Raw genomic sequence first — 15473 nt, forward strand, 5'->3', positions numbered from 1 at the left:
AAGATATTTTTAGGACTTACGGATTTTTTAAATCGAAATAATATTCATTAAATCATTTTTCAAATCCAAAATTCGATATGGGTATTCTTTAATCAAAGTTAATTAGGTAAATGAATAGTTCACAAAATGCTCCACACGGCAGTGCTGCCAACTCAAAACCGATAAAATTAGACTTAGGCATTTTTTTTAATTGGGCATCTATTTTACTTCATAGAGCGCGTCCATGTATTAATATGTCAGTCAATGCAATATTGTCATTTGTATTGTATTGTTCATATGTAAATGGACCGTTAGCTAGATGTATGTTTTTAGGTTAACAGTTTTTATACTGTAACAATGGGTATAACAATTATTATGCAGCTTTTAAATGCTCAATTTAAATAAAAATCAGGAAGGTCCCGTCTTAAATTTATGGTCTGTGTTTTTATCCGAGCGTACCATTTTGCCTAATCTGTGATTTTGTCTGTGGTTCTACTGTCAAGCATCAAGTGGCTCGCGTTCCTGTCCCGTGGATAAAAAATACGTACATTACAGAATCGTTGGACAAGCAAACGTTTATTTCACATACAAATCGCTGCAAAAAGTAAGTAACAAATATATATATTATACACGTAGCACCAAAAAACCCGCTCCTCGCGCCCCAGGGTGTGCAGCGTTGGACACGGCATATTAAAGCCGCCGTAAGTTACATATTATTCCTCTTCTTATTACAGGAATAAAGTTATAAGGCGATATTAATTGGAAGTCAATTATATTCGGCCAGTCGGATCTTTAAAGCACACCTTGGCCTTAATGCTATTACGTTAATTCCACGGGTCGATTGTTTTCCACGGATAATTCGACTTATGTGTGCGGGCGGATGGAAAATAAAGTCGTGTGCCTGAATAAATGCCAAAACTGTGTTTTGGACTCGATAGCAACTCTAAAGAAGAATGAAATCGAGTGGTGAACAGTCGGTCTCTCAGAGTAGTGATTGGCGCGTTTGCTTAATATGCTTTTGGTCCTGGGGCCTTATGGTGGACTCGTTCGGCACTAGAATCGTATGCGACTTCCGTAATTCGACGAGTGACAGCATTCTTGAACCACCCATACGAATGCAGTCGATTGAAAACCAATCGACTTTATCTCGAGTGCCACAAAGCACTCGACATTGACAATCGATTGCGACATCGTTACTTCAGCTGTCAAAATTCCTTCTTGTTAAACGCTCGGCATTCATGTTTGAATGACGAGTAGGTATTTTGGGGGCAACTTATAAACCTGGGCACATCGATACATGACAGGAAAAATTTTATTGTCTTTGAATTTCATAGAGTTTTAACCATCGAAAAAAAGGAAGATTGGAAATTCGATCAACTGAGAGCTGAAATTAGATGTGTATTATTTTCATAGATTGTCTATTACAGGAAAATTCTTCTTCTTTCTTTCTACAGAAAAATACATCCGAAAAATACGCATTTTTATTTTTTGTAAAAAAAAATATATAGTAAATTAAAAGAACTAATAAAATAAAATATACATGAACAATAATATTATGGAAAATACAAAAATAACATGTAATACTTTTAAAAATGTATTATTAGGTGTTACAAATATAATCTATAAACGGGATAGCGATTAAAAATAATTGAAAAAAATAGCGATTAATACATTAACATATTAAAATAAGAATTATACATAAACACGTTCAAATTATAAGTATAAATACACAAAAATAAGAATTATACAAATACAAAAAATATATTATAACTAGGCGGCTACCTACACTGATATATTTCGAAACACCGCGCATCTCGGCTTCGCCGTGAATTTCTTATAAAACAATTTCGTCACGTGACAAAGTTGCCCCTGAGTAGCGCCTGCTAACGTCACTTAGCAAAAACATCCTCGTTTTTATTACAATATTTCGGCTACGCCATGAATTTCTTAACGTCACAAAGTCGCCCCTGAGTAGCGCCTGCTAACGTCACTTAACAAAAACATCCTAGTTTTTATTACAATATTTCGGCTACGCCATGAATTTCTTATAAATAAATTTAGTTACGTCACAAAGTCATTTCCTGAGAAGCGGCTTCTGACATAAATTAACGAAAATATCGTCATTTCATTTTTATCATTCTTATTGTGCTTTTTCTGATGCGCAACAAATAAAAAAAAATACAGCGCTCCATATTGTAACCCAACCTAATCAAATAGTTCTTAAATAAAACCTTTTGAATAAAATAAATAAATTGGTTGTAAATCGTCGATTTCATCTAATCTTTGAAACGTATTTAAAAATAAATATAATATATCAACAAATAGTAAAATATGAAAATACCGAACGTGGTTTTATTATTGAATTACTCTGCACAATTTATGGTCATTATTAAGTTTTTTGTCTATTGGAAATGTTAACTAGTGTTGTAGTGGTCAAACTGACATTTGGAAAACAAAGTGACCAACATATAAATATTTAATTCTATGGTGACCAATCAAACTTATGTACGAATTTCAAAAGTGATAATTTTATTTAACAAACCAAATAACGGATTCTATTCAATTGGAACTGTAAAAGATGGTTATGATTATTAAAAATATTTTTCGGCACTGTACACATTTTGGAAATCATTTTCGATTAAATATCACGGTAAATAATTATTTTGTTCTAAAAATATAAGATTAGGTACGTCTTTAATTACGATCTAGAAATTAAACGTCAAAGTTTTCGCCTTTGAAAAATTGTAATCGACCCGTGTCAAAATACAAATAATAACATAATATCGCTAATAGTAATTAAACCTCGATGTGCTAAAGATACGAATGGCCAAATTATATTATTTATTATTATTAGAATCATTGACATGACATGTATTTCAACCATAGCTACATTCACATTGCTTTATGTCTAAATAAGATGCATGCGAGTTCAACTGTTATGTTTTTCTATGGTTATGCCCACTGCCATCTGTCATGTATCAAAGTGCCCAGGTTTATAAGTAACGCCCAACAAATATAACTGTACTTATTTTCAATCCATTATCAAATGAAGTTTCACTAGAAACATGGTTTTAAAATTATTTTATCGCTTGTCAATGTCGAAATACGTTTTTGTTTTTTTTTAAAAGTTTTATTGATTTTAACAAATCAGTAACGTATATAATTGTATTTTTGCTCCCGCAAAGCCGAAGCTTGTCTGCGGGTTACATTACATTTTTTTTTTAATTTATAAATAAGTACATAGTTTAATAATAAATGAAGAATAAAATATATTTATAAGCACACTTAAATTTCACTTGCAGTTTTTAATATTTTTTTTGACTATTTTTTAAAAATGAATTTAGGTTTTTTCCCCACGATTTTCAGCTGGTATTAAATTGTACAGTTTTGGTACTACACTTCCCATTGTTCTATCTCCATAGTAGTTCCTGTGCCGATACTTGTCGGGTCACGATCTGGTGGGTTACTTTGGATTTATTTATCTATTATTTAGTTATTAATTTACATGCCCTACGGGCTTTTACATATATTAGAAATTACATTCAAGTGCAGCAGTGAAACATAAGTATGTAAATTAAGATAAAATTAAAGATAACATAAGAAAAACTAAAAGATACAATAATAAGTTAAAATCAGGAAATGCAACAACATAGGTATATGGGTACATAGAAAAATATTTAATAAATTTACATATGAAAACATACACACATACATAAACATGTATATGCATACATACACACACATATACATACATGCATGTACATATATATACATACACATACATGCACATACATATGCATACATATAAGTTTGTACATTATTATATAGATACATGAGAAAAAAAATAGTAAATAAAGAACAATATTAAGAAATTTTAAACAAATGAATTTATAACCTTTTGAATACTTAACCTATATTTATATAAAGACAAACGAAATATATCAAGTTCACCATACTCGTTACCTAGCCGCTGGCCGGTGTAGTCTAGGTGAATTGTAACAATAATTGTGACTGCTGGGAGATTCAAAAAATTACGTTAGCTGCCGAGTATTTCGAACAGGTACTTTTAAGCTGATAATACTAGTTAATTCCGGGACGTCCAATACGCCATTTGCTTACGCAGTACGCCACTGCAATCGAGGAAATGATCTGTCACTATCTTATACTGACACTGTTTGTTAATTGGCAAAACGTTAACAAAATCAAATAATATTTTATTGTTGTCTTTTGCCTCAATCTTTATTTTTACAGGTACGATAATTTTTAAGATTTGTACCTGTAAGTTCAAGACTCTGTCGGTATAAGATTTGAAACTTAGTTCCCATATTCTTAATCCATATTGAATTATTGGGTCAACTAGCCCTAAGTAAACTAGTCTCAGCACTGGGTATGGTGGGTATGGTTTTAAATGGTACATGTTAAGTAAGCAACCTATTAGCTTATTGTAAACTGTTTATACCCGTTCTTCCCAATCAAAAGTCTAAAGAATCTATAATAATACCTAAATACTTATATTTTGATACATGATCCATTTTTGTGCATATATATTATATACAATATGATATATTTCTTATAACATGTAGATGTGTGTTATGTCAAGGCAAATAATAATTATCAATGTTGCAGTGTCTCAGTAAAACATTTTCTTTTCCTTTTTTCATAATATTCCGTAAATAAAATATTCAACAGAAGAAGTCCGACGAGAAACAATAAAATTTTACGTGCGGCAGCAGAGCCATAGGCCATAGATAAATTCGGATTTGTTAGTGTTGACACTTTCTCATTTGTCTTTGTAATTAAATTGACGGGGGTGTTTTTAAGAAAAGCATTATGACAAAGCAATCGAGATGCCGCATCGACTATTGTCGAGCGGGTGACAGAATGTCACATCTTTCTAGCATAAGGAAGGTCGTCAAGAAATACTGGTAAAAGGTTTCTGGATTTGCGCCTGACCTTTCCTTCACGTAACAGATATTATATTGATTTATTAACGGACATTGTTTATGTAGACAATTTATAGCTATTCAATTTAAAACATTAAAGAAAACAGAACTGATGTATTGACAAACATAAGGGACATCGAGTCAAAATCTGAACTATCTATTTAGTGCTCGCTTAAATCCTTGTAAACTTAAACCAAAAAAGTTCAGATCTTGTCTTCAGTTAAAAATACGATAAAGACGGGTCGGGTCATTGGTGAATTAAGGCCATAGCTTGTTCTATGCTGATCGGTGAACAGTACTTCATTGTTTCTTAACCTACGAGTCGGAATATTGAATTTTACTTGTCCCAGTAATGATGGAACATCGATTATCCTATTTAGTATGCCGAACATGTATATGGAATCAATTTAACGTTTTTATAGACTAGAAATATATAACATGGACTCTTTATCAGCATAAGAATAATAACCTCTCTCTAGTCCAAGCATCCACGCTACTTGTGTAGTGTGTTAAGTGGCCACTTAAACCAGCCAATTACAGGTCATAAACCCTGTAGATGACTAGACTTCTATATAACCTTCTCCAAAATGTTCTTCATCTCTGTTGTAATATGTTAATGACATAAAGTGTCAAAAGCTTTTGAAAAATCGATAAAAATTACAGTGACATGATGCAAAATATTTAATTTGTTTAAATTCATTTCAGCAGAGAGAGAAAACGTTTTTGAGAAGGGAATATGGAAGTCTAGGCATTTACAGGGCTTATGATCTGTCATTGGCTGGTTTAAGTGGCCACTTTACACACTGTGTAACATTCACTATTCTGCCCATGTTTTAACATCCACATTTCCTCAACTCTTCCATCTGTTGACTTCTGTGAAGTAAAAGAGCAGAAACCTTTATCACGTGGGTGAGATTCATCCGGCTGAACCAAATCACCTGCTTGGCAGCGCTTAAAAACAATTTTCCACTTTTTTATAATTCTTCTTTTACCAGGTAGTTTATTCAACAATGTTTTTAGTATGTCCAAATGCTTGCAGACTGGCTGGATTTCCTCCCTAGGGAGTTATTCATATTTATTCATACTTAAACCAGCCAATGACAGGTCATAAGTTATGTAAATGCATAGACTTCCGTATTCCCTTCTGAAAAATATTTTCCCTCTCTGTTAAAATGAATTTAAATATGAATAACTCCCTAGGGAGTAAATCCAGCCAGTCTGAAAGCATTTAGACATACTCAAACGTTGTTGATTTAATTTGTTATTTATGAAATCTGCGAAATCCTGCAAAAAGTCGCCGCAAATCTTTTTTTTAAAAACCGCATTGATAAGGATCTTTGAAGTTAAACTTTAAAAATAAATGAACACGTATTTTTCTAAAATTTTTGACGATTAGATTTATTTTACTATCGACATAAATAATTTTTATTATTTCCAGGTTATTTACTTTCAAATTTAATTGTTATCCCTGGACTGGCACTAAAAATTGTATGACTGATCATCATACCACAATAAAACAAAAAAATCAAGATGTGTAACAATGCAATGCACCATTTGTTGCGGACCTTTCCGCACTCCCTTGAATTATTGATTTTATTTGTTCTGTAAATATTTTTTATAATTTCTAGGATCCATATAATCTTCGGATTTAATTATAAAAACCATGGAATTCGCTGAAGTGCATATTAAGGCCGAACCGGAGACTGGCGATGCAGAAGGAGATATTCTCCGCACTGAGGAAGGGGCGCCGTGTCGCCATATGAGCGAGGAGCCGGGTGTCGCCACCGTGAAGGCCGAACCGGGGACCAGTGCCGACCTGCCCAGGATAACCAGTGATATCGTCATCTTCACGGAGATAGATATTGACATTCCTGACATTAAACAAGAATGTTTGGATTCCTCTCGTCACAATGCAATTGCCCCGAGTAAGTAATACTGCTTCACACATTATCTACTCGGTGTATTCGTCTTTGGACTGTGGATGATGAATCGCAGAGAAACAAACTCCTTTTGTATCAATCGTTAACTAAATTTGTTGCAACAGAGGGGGAAAATATTTTTGAAAAGGGTATATGGAAGTCGAGGCATTTACACGGCTTATGACCTGTCATTGGCTGGTTTAAGTGACCACTTTACACACTGTTACACAACATTAAATATTTTCATTACCTGCATACATTAAAACGCATGGCGTGTTGGTTTTATATTTGTGTGCAACAACTTTGGCGAAGATGTATAGTGGGTTTTGCGTATTGCTTTAATTGGTGTCGTGACGAAGAGACAAGTACCTCTCGAAACCGGTAGACATTGAAAAGTCGGTAAATGGTTATATACAAGTATTTAATAACATTTATCCATAGTGCATTTTTGTTTTTCTGATACTTTACCAATAATTTCAATGGAATTCTACAAACTAAGTGTATTCACAATAAACATGTAAGCAAATGTGTTTAGGTATCTGCCTGTCATTTAGTTTGATCCGAAACGTTTTATCTCAATTATTTTTAAGCTTTGACAAAGGGACAGTCGTGTCCATAAGCCGGTCGGGATATTAAATAATTTATTTATTTCATTAGGTAAACAAACAGTATGTACAAAAATATTGCCAATTTTTTTGTATATTAGTGTAAGAAACTCACGCACACACCAAAAAAATTGTTTACGCTTAATACAATAATTTTAATTATGTTCAATACAATAAATATAAAAGAAACGAAAAGAAAAAATATATATATAATAATAAAGTTAAATATCTGCTTCTCCCAAAATTTCTATAATTTTTGACCTAAATTTACATACATTGTCACAAAAAATGTCAGCCTCAATAAATCAAATATTATATTGGTCGCATATTCTAGGTATTGTAGATTGTTTAAAATAGTTCGTTGACGCGTTTTCAGTGTAAAACAGAAGATTTTGTCTTGTCGGTCTAGATGGCACACGGAATGGAAGTCTTTCAAGTAGGTTAGGAGAATCAATTTTATTATTTATTAATTTGAATAAAAATAACTGGTCTAACATTATGTTTCGATTTTTAAGAGAGTTTATTATTTGGTACTGCATACTTTCAGCATGATTAGAGAAGTTAATGTTTAACCGGTAGTCGCCATGCTTAATTTTTGTTTGTTGGACCCTTTCTAGCCTATAAATACGTAGGTACATTATAGTAAGGTGACCAAATAGGAGTATAGTATTCTAGCTGGGGACGAACAAATGTTTTGTAGAGCGTTTCATATGTCTCTGCGTGTTTTAATGGTTTCGATACCCGCATAATAAGTCCGACCATTTTATATGTTTTTTTAGAACCGATTCAATATAAATATTAAACATTAGTTTCGTATCAATAATAACACCTAAGTCGCGAATTTGACTATCTGTTATAGAGATCGGGTTAATTTAAATTTAATTTTAGATACTTAACAGAACCTTAAAACGTAATTGTGTTTTTTTTAAATTCCATTTAGTCCATTTTTCAACAAAGCTCGTTTTATCCTAGAAAAACGTTTCGATTTCTTTTTTTTTCACGTGTTTTTTATAAGATTTACATTTAAATATTCTTTTTTTTTTCAGGTTCAAAAGCAGAACGGAAATATTTCACCTGTTCACTGTGCCAATATAAATGTCGACGAAAGAGCAAATTGGCATTGCACGTGTTAATTCATACCGGTGAGAAGTCATTCACGTGCTCAAAGTGCCAATTTAAATGTTCACAAAAGCGTTATTTGAAATCTCACTTATTAACTCATACCGGTGAGAAACCATTGTCATGCTCAGAGTGCCAATTAAAATTTTCGTTTAAAAGTAGATTAACATCTCACATGTTGTCTCATACCGGTGAGAAACCATTCTCATGCTCAGAGTGCCAATATAAATGTTCAAGTAAATCGAATTTAAAATCACACCTGTTAATTCATGGCGGTAATAAACCATTCTCCTGCTCAGATTGCCAATTTAAATGCTCATATAGAAGTAAGTTAAAAGAACACCTGTTTACTCATACCGGTGAGAAACCATTCTCATGCTCAGAGTGCCAATTTAAATGCTCACGGAGAAGGAAGTTAAAATATCACCTGTTAATTCATACCGGTGAGAAACCATTCTCATGCTCAGAGTGCCAATATAAATGTTCAAGTAAATCGAATTTAAAATCACACCTGTTAATTCATGGCGGTAATAAACCATTCTCCTGCTCAGATTGCCAATTTAAATGCTCATATAGAAGTAAGTTAAAAGAGCACCTGTTTACTCATACCGGTGAGAAACCATTCTCATGCTCAGAGTGCCAATTAAAATTTTCGTTTAAAAGTAGATTAACATCTCACATGTTGTCTCATACCGGTGAGAAACCATTCTCATGCTCCGAGTGCCAATATAAATGTTCAAGTAAATCGAATTTAAATTCACACCTGTTAATTCATAGCGGTAATAAACCATTCTCCTGCTCAGATTGCCAATTTAAATGCTCACGGAGAGGTAAGTTGAAATCTCACTTGCTTACTCATACCGGTGAGAAACAATTCTCATGCTCAGAGTGCCAATTTAAATGTTCACAGAAATGTCATTTAAAATCTCACATGTTAAAGCATACCTATGAGAAACCATTGTCAGGCTCAGAGTCACAATCTGAATTTTCTAAGAAAGGTGCCTTAAAATCTTACATGTCAACTCGTACGGGTGCGAAACCATTCTCATGCTCAGAGTGCCAATTTAAATGTTTTTATAAAGTTACTTTAAAATCTCACATGTCAACTCATAACGCTGAGAAACCATTCTCATGCTAAGACTGCCAATAGGCATTCTCATGCATAGACTGCCATTCGTTTAAATATAAATGTTTAAATAAGAATTCTTGAAAAACCTGAATTAATGCTTTATAAGTTTCGTTTTACATCGAAAAACAACAGCAATACAAAAAAATATACACAGCATTATTATTAAATTATTAAAAAAAACATTATTAAAAAAACATTTTAAAGAGCCAAGTCAGTTTTCCACATAAATACAATTATAAAAATCCAGTTCAGTTAGATTTTAATACATTTAGTAGTGCAAGTGTGCGAGTTTTTGTCTGTAAGGATGTGTGAGTAAGTGAGTGAAGTGCGGTTTTGGTAGGTATGTGAATATGTGTGTGAATGTATACGGGTGTGAGGGTGGGTTTATAGACAGGGTGACTGTGAGTTTAATATAAGTGAAAAGAAACATCTTTCATTTATTACTTACACATGAGGTGTCTTCACAATAACAATTTCTCAAACAAACAAACCATCACGCCGTTTCGCCGTAAGGGTAGGCAGAGAGGATAGAACGCCACAACACTCTATCTTTGCATACAGATCTTGCTTCCTCTACATTCATACATCTTCTCATGCACGCGCGCCGATTATTCCGACTTTTGACATGTCCGTCTTTAAGTATTTGTTGGATTTGGTCATGCCATGTCTTTCTCGGTCTTCCTCTATTTCTGCATCCATCAACATTCGCATTGTAAATATTCTTAGCCGTTCTCTCGCTGTCCATTCGTTCTACATGTCCAAACCAGCGCAGAGCTCCTTTCTTGATTTTGTCGATAATTTATTTTATTTATTTATTAACGGACATTGTCCATGTATACAATTTATAAGGTTTAAATATTACAATACAAGAATAGTTTAAAACATTTAAAGAAAAAAGAAAGAAGCATTGACAAACATAAGGGACATCGAGACAAGATCTGGACTATTTATTTAGTGCTCGTTTAAATCGTTGTAAACTTAAACCAAAAAAGTCCAGATCCTGTCTTGAGTTAACAATACGACAAAGGCGGGTCATTGGAGAATTTAGGCCATAGTTTGTTCTATGCTGATCGATGAACAGTACTTCATTGTTTCTCAATCTACGAGTCGGGATATTGAATTTTACTTGTCCCAGTAATGATGGAACATCGATTATACCATTTAGTATGCCGAACATATATATGGAGTCAATATTAGTTCTACGTTTTTGTAGACTAGAAATATTTAACATTGACTCTATTTCAGCATAAGAATAATTATCTCTCTCTAGTCCAAGCATCCACGCTATTTTTCGAAGCAAGCGATGTTGGACTGATTCAATGTGATTAATGCGATTGACATAGAATGGAGACCAAACCACTGAGGCATATTCAAGAAGAGGGCGAACAGTTGAGCAATAAAGAGTTTTGATTGTACGGACATTAGTAAAATCAGAGGATATTCTGTTAATGAAGCCAAGTAATTTCAGTGATTTATTTACTGTATTATCTATATGCTCGTTGTGTGTCAGTTTATAGTCCAAAACAACTCCTTAATCTCTGATGGACTTGACTACATTAATTTTGGAGTTTTCTAATAGGTACTCGAAGGAAATTGGTTGTTTTGTTCTATAAAATGACATTATTTTGCATTTTTTAATATTTAGTTCTAATTTATTGACTTTACACCATCGGTTAAAAGAGTTAATGTCTGATTGAAGAAGAAAGCAGTCTTGTAAAGTTTGAATTATTTTGAGAATTTTGTTGTCGTCCGCGAAGAGCCAAAAACGAGAGTAAGAGAATGATTTAGCAACATCATTAATAAACAAATTGAAAAGCAGGGGTGCCAAATGAGCACCCTGAGGTACACCCGATGTAACATCAATACTGGTTGATAAATAGTTATTTATCCGAACATTTTGTGTCCTACTAGTTAGATACGATTTAATAAATGATAGTAATGGATCTCTTATTCCCAAGGCATGTAATTTATACATGAGAATTTTATGATCTACTTTGTCAAATGCCTTAGAAAAATCTGTATAAAGAACATCAATCTGCTGACCATTTTCGAGTGCTTTGACAATAACCTGGGTATAATCTACCAGGTTAGAGGTGGTTGATCTGGCAGATCTAAATCCATGCTGTTCATCGATCAGTATATTCTTAAACATGGGCGTGATTTTGCTAGCAATTATAGCTTCAAACATTTTAGGGATACAAGATAATGTTGAAATAGGCCTATAATTGCTAATATCAGATTTATCGCCTGATTTAAAAATAGGCCTTATATAACTTATCTTCCATAAGGATGGAAACTCACCAGATGATAGAGAGAGATTAAACATGAATGAAATTGGTTTAGAGAGACTGAAGCTACAATTTTTTAATAATAAATCTGGAATACCATCAGGCCCAGTGGTCTTTTTACTAGTTAATTTGTTCATAGAACGAAAAACATCATTATTAGAAATCGTGCAACTGTTTAAATCTATAGTATTTGAATATTGTAAAGGGATAGCGCAGCATGAGGAATTATTATTTGCAAAAACGGATGAAAAATGAGTTGCAAAAAGATTTGCAATGTCGGCACCATTAGTTGCTCGTCCGTCATTGAGGAACATAATTGACGGTATATGGTGATCGCTACGCTTATCCGAAACAAATCTCCAAAACTTTTTCGGGTCATCGTTTATCATCTGCTCAGTATTGCTAATAAAGACACTGTAACAGATTCTTGTCTCTGCTTTTACCATTTCTCTCAATTGGGAAAATATTTGGTAATTTATTAGGTTGCCAGTTGATTTATATAATTTGTGATTTCTTTTGTTTTCAAATATTAAGTTTTTTAAATACGGACTGAACCATTTTGGAAACTTTGGTCGGATAAAGTTAGCTTTGGGGATGAACATATTTATTGCTTCATTCAAACATTGGTTGAAGTTAATTACAGCCTCATTAATATCAGTATAAGAAAAAATAGTGCTCCAGTCATAGGACAAGAAATATAGGTTTAACCCATCATAATCACCTTTATCAAACTTGTAATGCGCATTATCGTTAGGCTTAAGTGGGTCAATATTAAAGGCATGCGTAACATTTAAATCCAGTGGTGGATGATACTTGTCGATGGGCAACAAAGGATCAATAGATTCTAATACAGAAATGTTAGGTATAGTACTGAAAATCAAATCTAAACAGTATCCTGAACAATTTTTTACGAAATTTAATTGATACATGTTCATGTAAGCAAATGAATTTACTACCACCGCTGTTTGAGGGGTATTGGGGCTTTATGTTTTAACTCCACTTCCATCATTAATCCAAGATACTTTAGGCAAATTATAATCTCCACATATCAGCACAGAAGCTGCATCAGTGGAAACTCGCTCTACCAATTCTGTGTGGGCCTTGTAAGTATCAATAGACGAAGAAGGTGGAATATAAACACAACCAATGATCATTTTTTTGGAACCAACTGAAACACATAATATAATTTGATCTGCAATATTGCTAGAAGACTCAACGGTGTAACAAGAATACAATTTATTTACACATATCATGACACCACCGCCTCGTCTTTTATTTGAAGATACTGAACGATCGCAACGAAATATATTATACTCAGCTAGTCCTAGTTCGGTTGACATGATATTGTCAGATAGCCAGGTTTCCGTAAAAAATAGAAAATCGTATTTACATCCTGTAGAAAGATTACATCTCAAGGTATTTAACTTAGTGTTTATGCCTCGAATGTTTTGATAGTAAATAGAGAAACTACGTTCGAGATTCCGACGTTTTAACTTTGGACTAAAAAATTTATCCGTGACAATTCTTTTGTTTCGGCAGATTGACGGGCAGGACAATCTCTAGTTCCCGTTACGTGGGTGGCGGGTTTCTTAAAGAATTTGCACGTGGCACATATCGGAGACTTGTCAGGGTTGGGGCAGGCATCACGGTTATGTCCGAGTTTGGCACAGTGGGAACAAGTAGGTGAGTCAGCAGTGCATCGAGATGCTATGTGGCCATAAAGTTGGCAATGACCACATCTCAAGTAATCGACCCAGTCTCTGACTTTGTGTAGCTTCCAATCAATGGCCAACTTGGAGAAAGAAATTAAGGAATGTCGCACAGAGGGAGGAACTCTAAATATAAATGTACATGTCCCTGTTCGAGGGCCAGATTTATGTGACATTGTGACTTGTTTCTTTAGATCCTCGAGCGGTATACCTGTCTCATCATGAGTCTGCAGATGTATCGCATTAATGACGTCATCGGGGGAGGTGTTTTGTTCCAATCCATGGATGGCAATGCGTGGGAGCCTATAAGTCGCCACCGTTGCTTTTAATCCAGCACCAGATATTTCAGGGTTATTAGCAAGCTTTAAAGCTTCTCCGTGAGAACTTGGGTGAATGACTATTCCCCCACTTTTAATTTGCTTCACTCCTGTTATTTTAACACCTATTGCAGTAGGATTCAGTGCGATCTTCATTTTTTTTAGAGTTGATTCTGATGTATATGATGTAGATTTATCTTCCGGAAAAACAAATACAGCAGGCCGCGCTGGGAGTGCTGGCGCTTTGTTGATTGTTATCGGGGGCATCGCATATTTTTTGTTTGATTGTGAGTTCGTTGATGTTATAGAACTCCAAGTAGGTCCAGATAACTTATTTGATTTCAGCGCTTGATCGATTGATAATGCTTGTCTCAGCCTTACATAATGTACGGATCTCAACATTTGTGCATCTATCGTACATAGTTTCGTTTTCGCAAATCACCTAATCAATTTAAATAATGACTTATTAAAGATACATGAGTAAAAATTTTACAAACTAATAATAAAGGGTTTAAAAGTAAATAATATGGAAATATTTCGCATAAGGAAAGCTTTAAATAATAATCCTCCTTTGATCAATAATCAAACAACCTTTCAATATTATGTCCAATTCTTTACCATCTTATAAGTCCACAATATCAAGTTTATTTGTAGCTGCTCGTCAAACTATTATTGACAATTCAATTTCATAAATTAAAAAAAATACTTACTTGTTTATTTTTATTACCTTATACTTGTTTTTTATTTTTTACTATTTGATCAAATTTCACTGTAGTATTGGCAAATACGCATTTAATACATACATATTTTTATTTCTTATTTTTTCGTGATAATATATGCTCGCTTGTTTATTAATTTAACTTAAAAATGTCTTTCTTGCTTACCTTACACTTTATTTATTGTTTGCCTTACAGAATTTATTTCATAAGCTTATATCTTTGCATTTTTTGTTTATATACTTACTGTTTTTTCTTGCATACCTTTGTCATTATTATTGTTTTTTTTTTACTTTGTAAAACTTTTTACCATATCCTTTTTAACTAATTTCACAATTTTTTTCTGTATATTCTGTTTATTATTTAGTATGGTGGCATGTATTTCATTTTTATTTTTTGTAAATGCCTTTTGGGCGTTAATGAACAAAATAAATAAATAAAAAAATATAGCTCATAATACGATGTTTTATTTTAATGGTCGCTCTATACTCTTATCCCCTCCCTCTCTTTTTTCAACTATTTCTCCCGAAACAATAAATATTTTCATTACCTAAACAGTGTATGCAACTGTTCCTTATTTGAATGCATGGCGTGTTGGTTTTATATTTTTTTGCAACAACTATGACAAAGGTGTATAGTAGGTTTTGCATGTTGTTTTAAGCGGTGTCTTGACGAAAAGACGGGAACGTCACGAAACCGGTAGAAATAGGAAAGTCTGTAGGTGATTAAAAAAAATAAAATTATATCAT

The 15473-nt window shown here is 33.3% G+C and overlaps 1 long non-coding RNA gene across 1 annotated transcript; it reads left to right on the top strand.

Annotated features, from left to right (window-relative positions):
- Positions 1 to 453: 453 nt before the first annotated feature.
- LOC148284479 (uncharacterized) lies at positions 454 to 9874 on the top strand. Its single transcript, XR_015824779.1, has 3 exons — positions 454 to 583; positions 6551 to 6847; positions 8493 to 9874. It is a non-coding gene; the product is annotated as an uncharacterized LOC148284479 (long non-coding RNA).
- The last annotated feature ends 5599 nt before the right edge of the window (positions 9875 to 15473 follow it).

Source organism: Micrasema longulum, unplaced genomic scaffold (genome assembly GCF_059751315.1).
Source record: "Micrasema longulum isolate JH-2025_06_02 unplaced genomic scaffold, ASM5975131v1 h1tg000116l, whole genome shotgun sequence".
NCBI lineage: Eukaryota > Metazoa > Arthropoda > Insecta > Trichoptera > Brachycentridae > Micrasema > Micrasema longulum.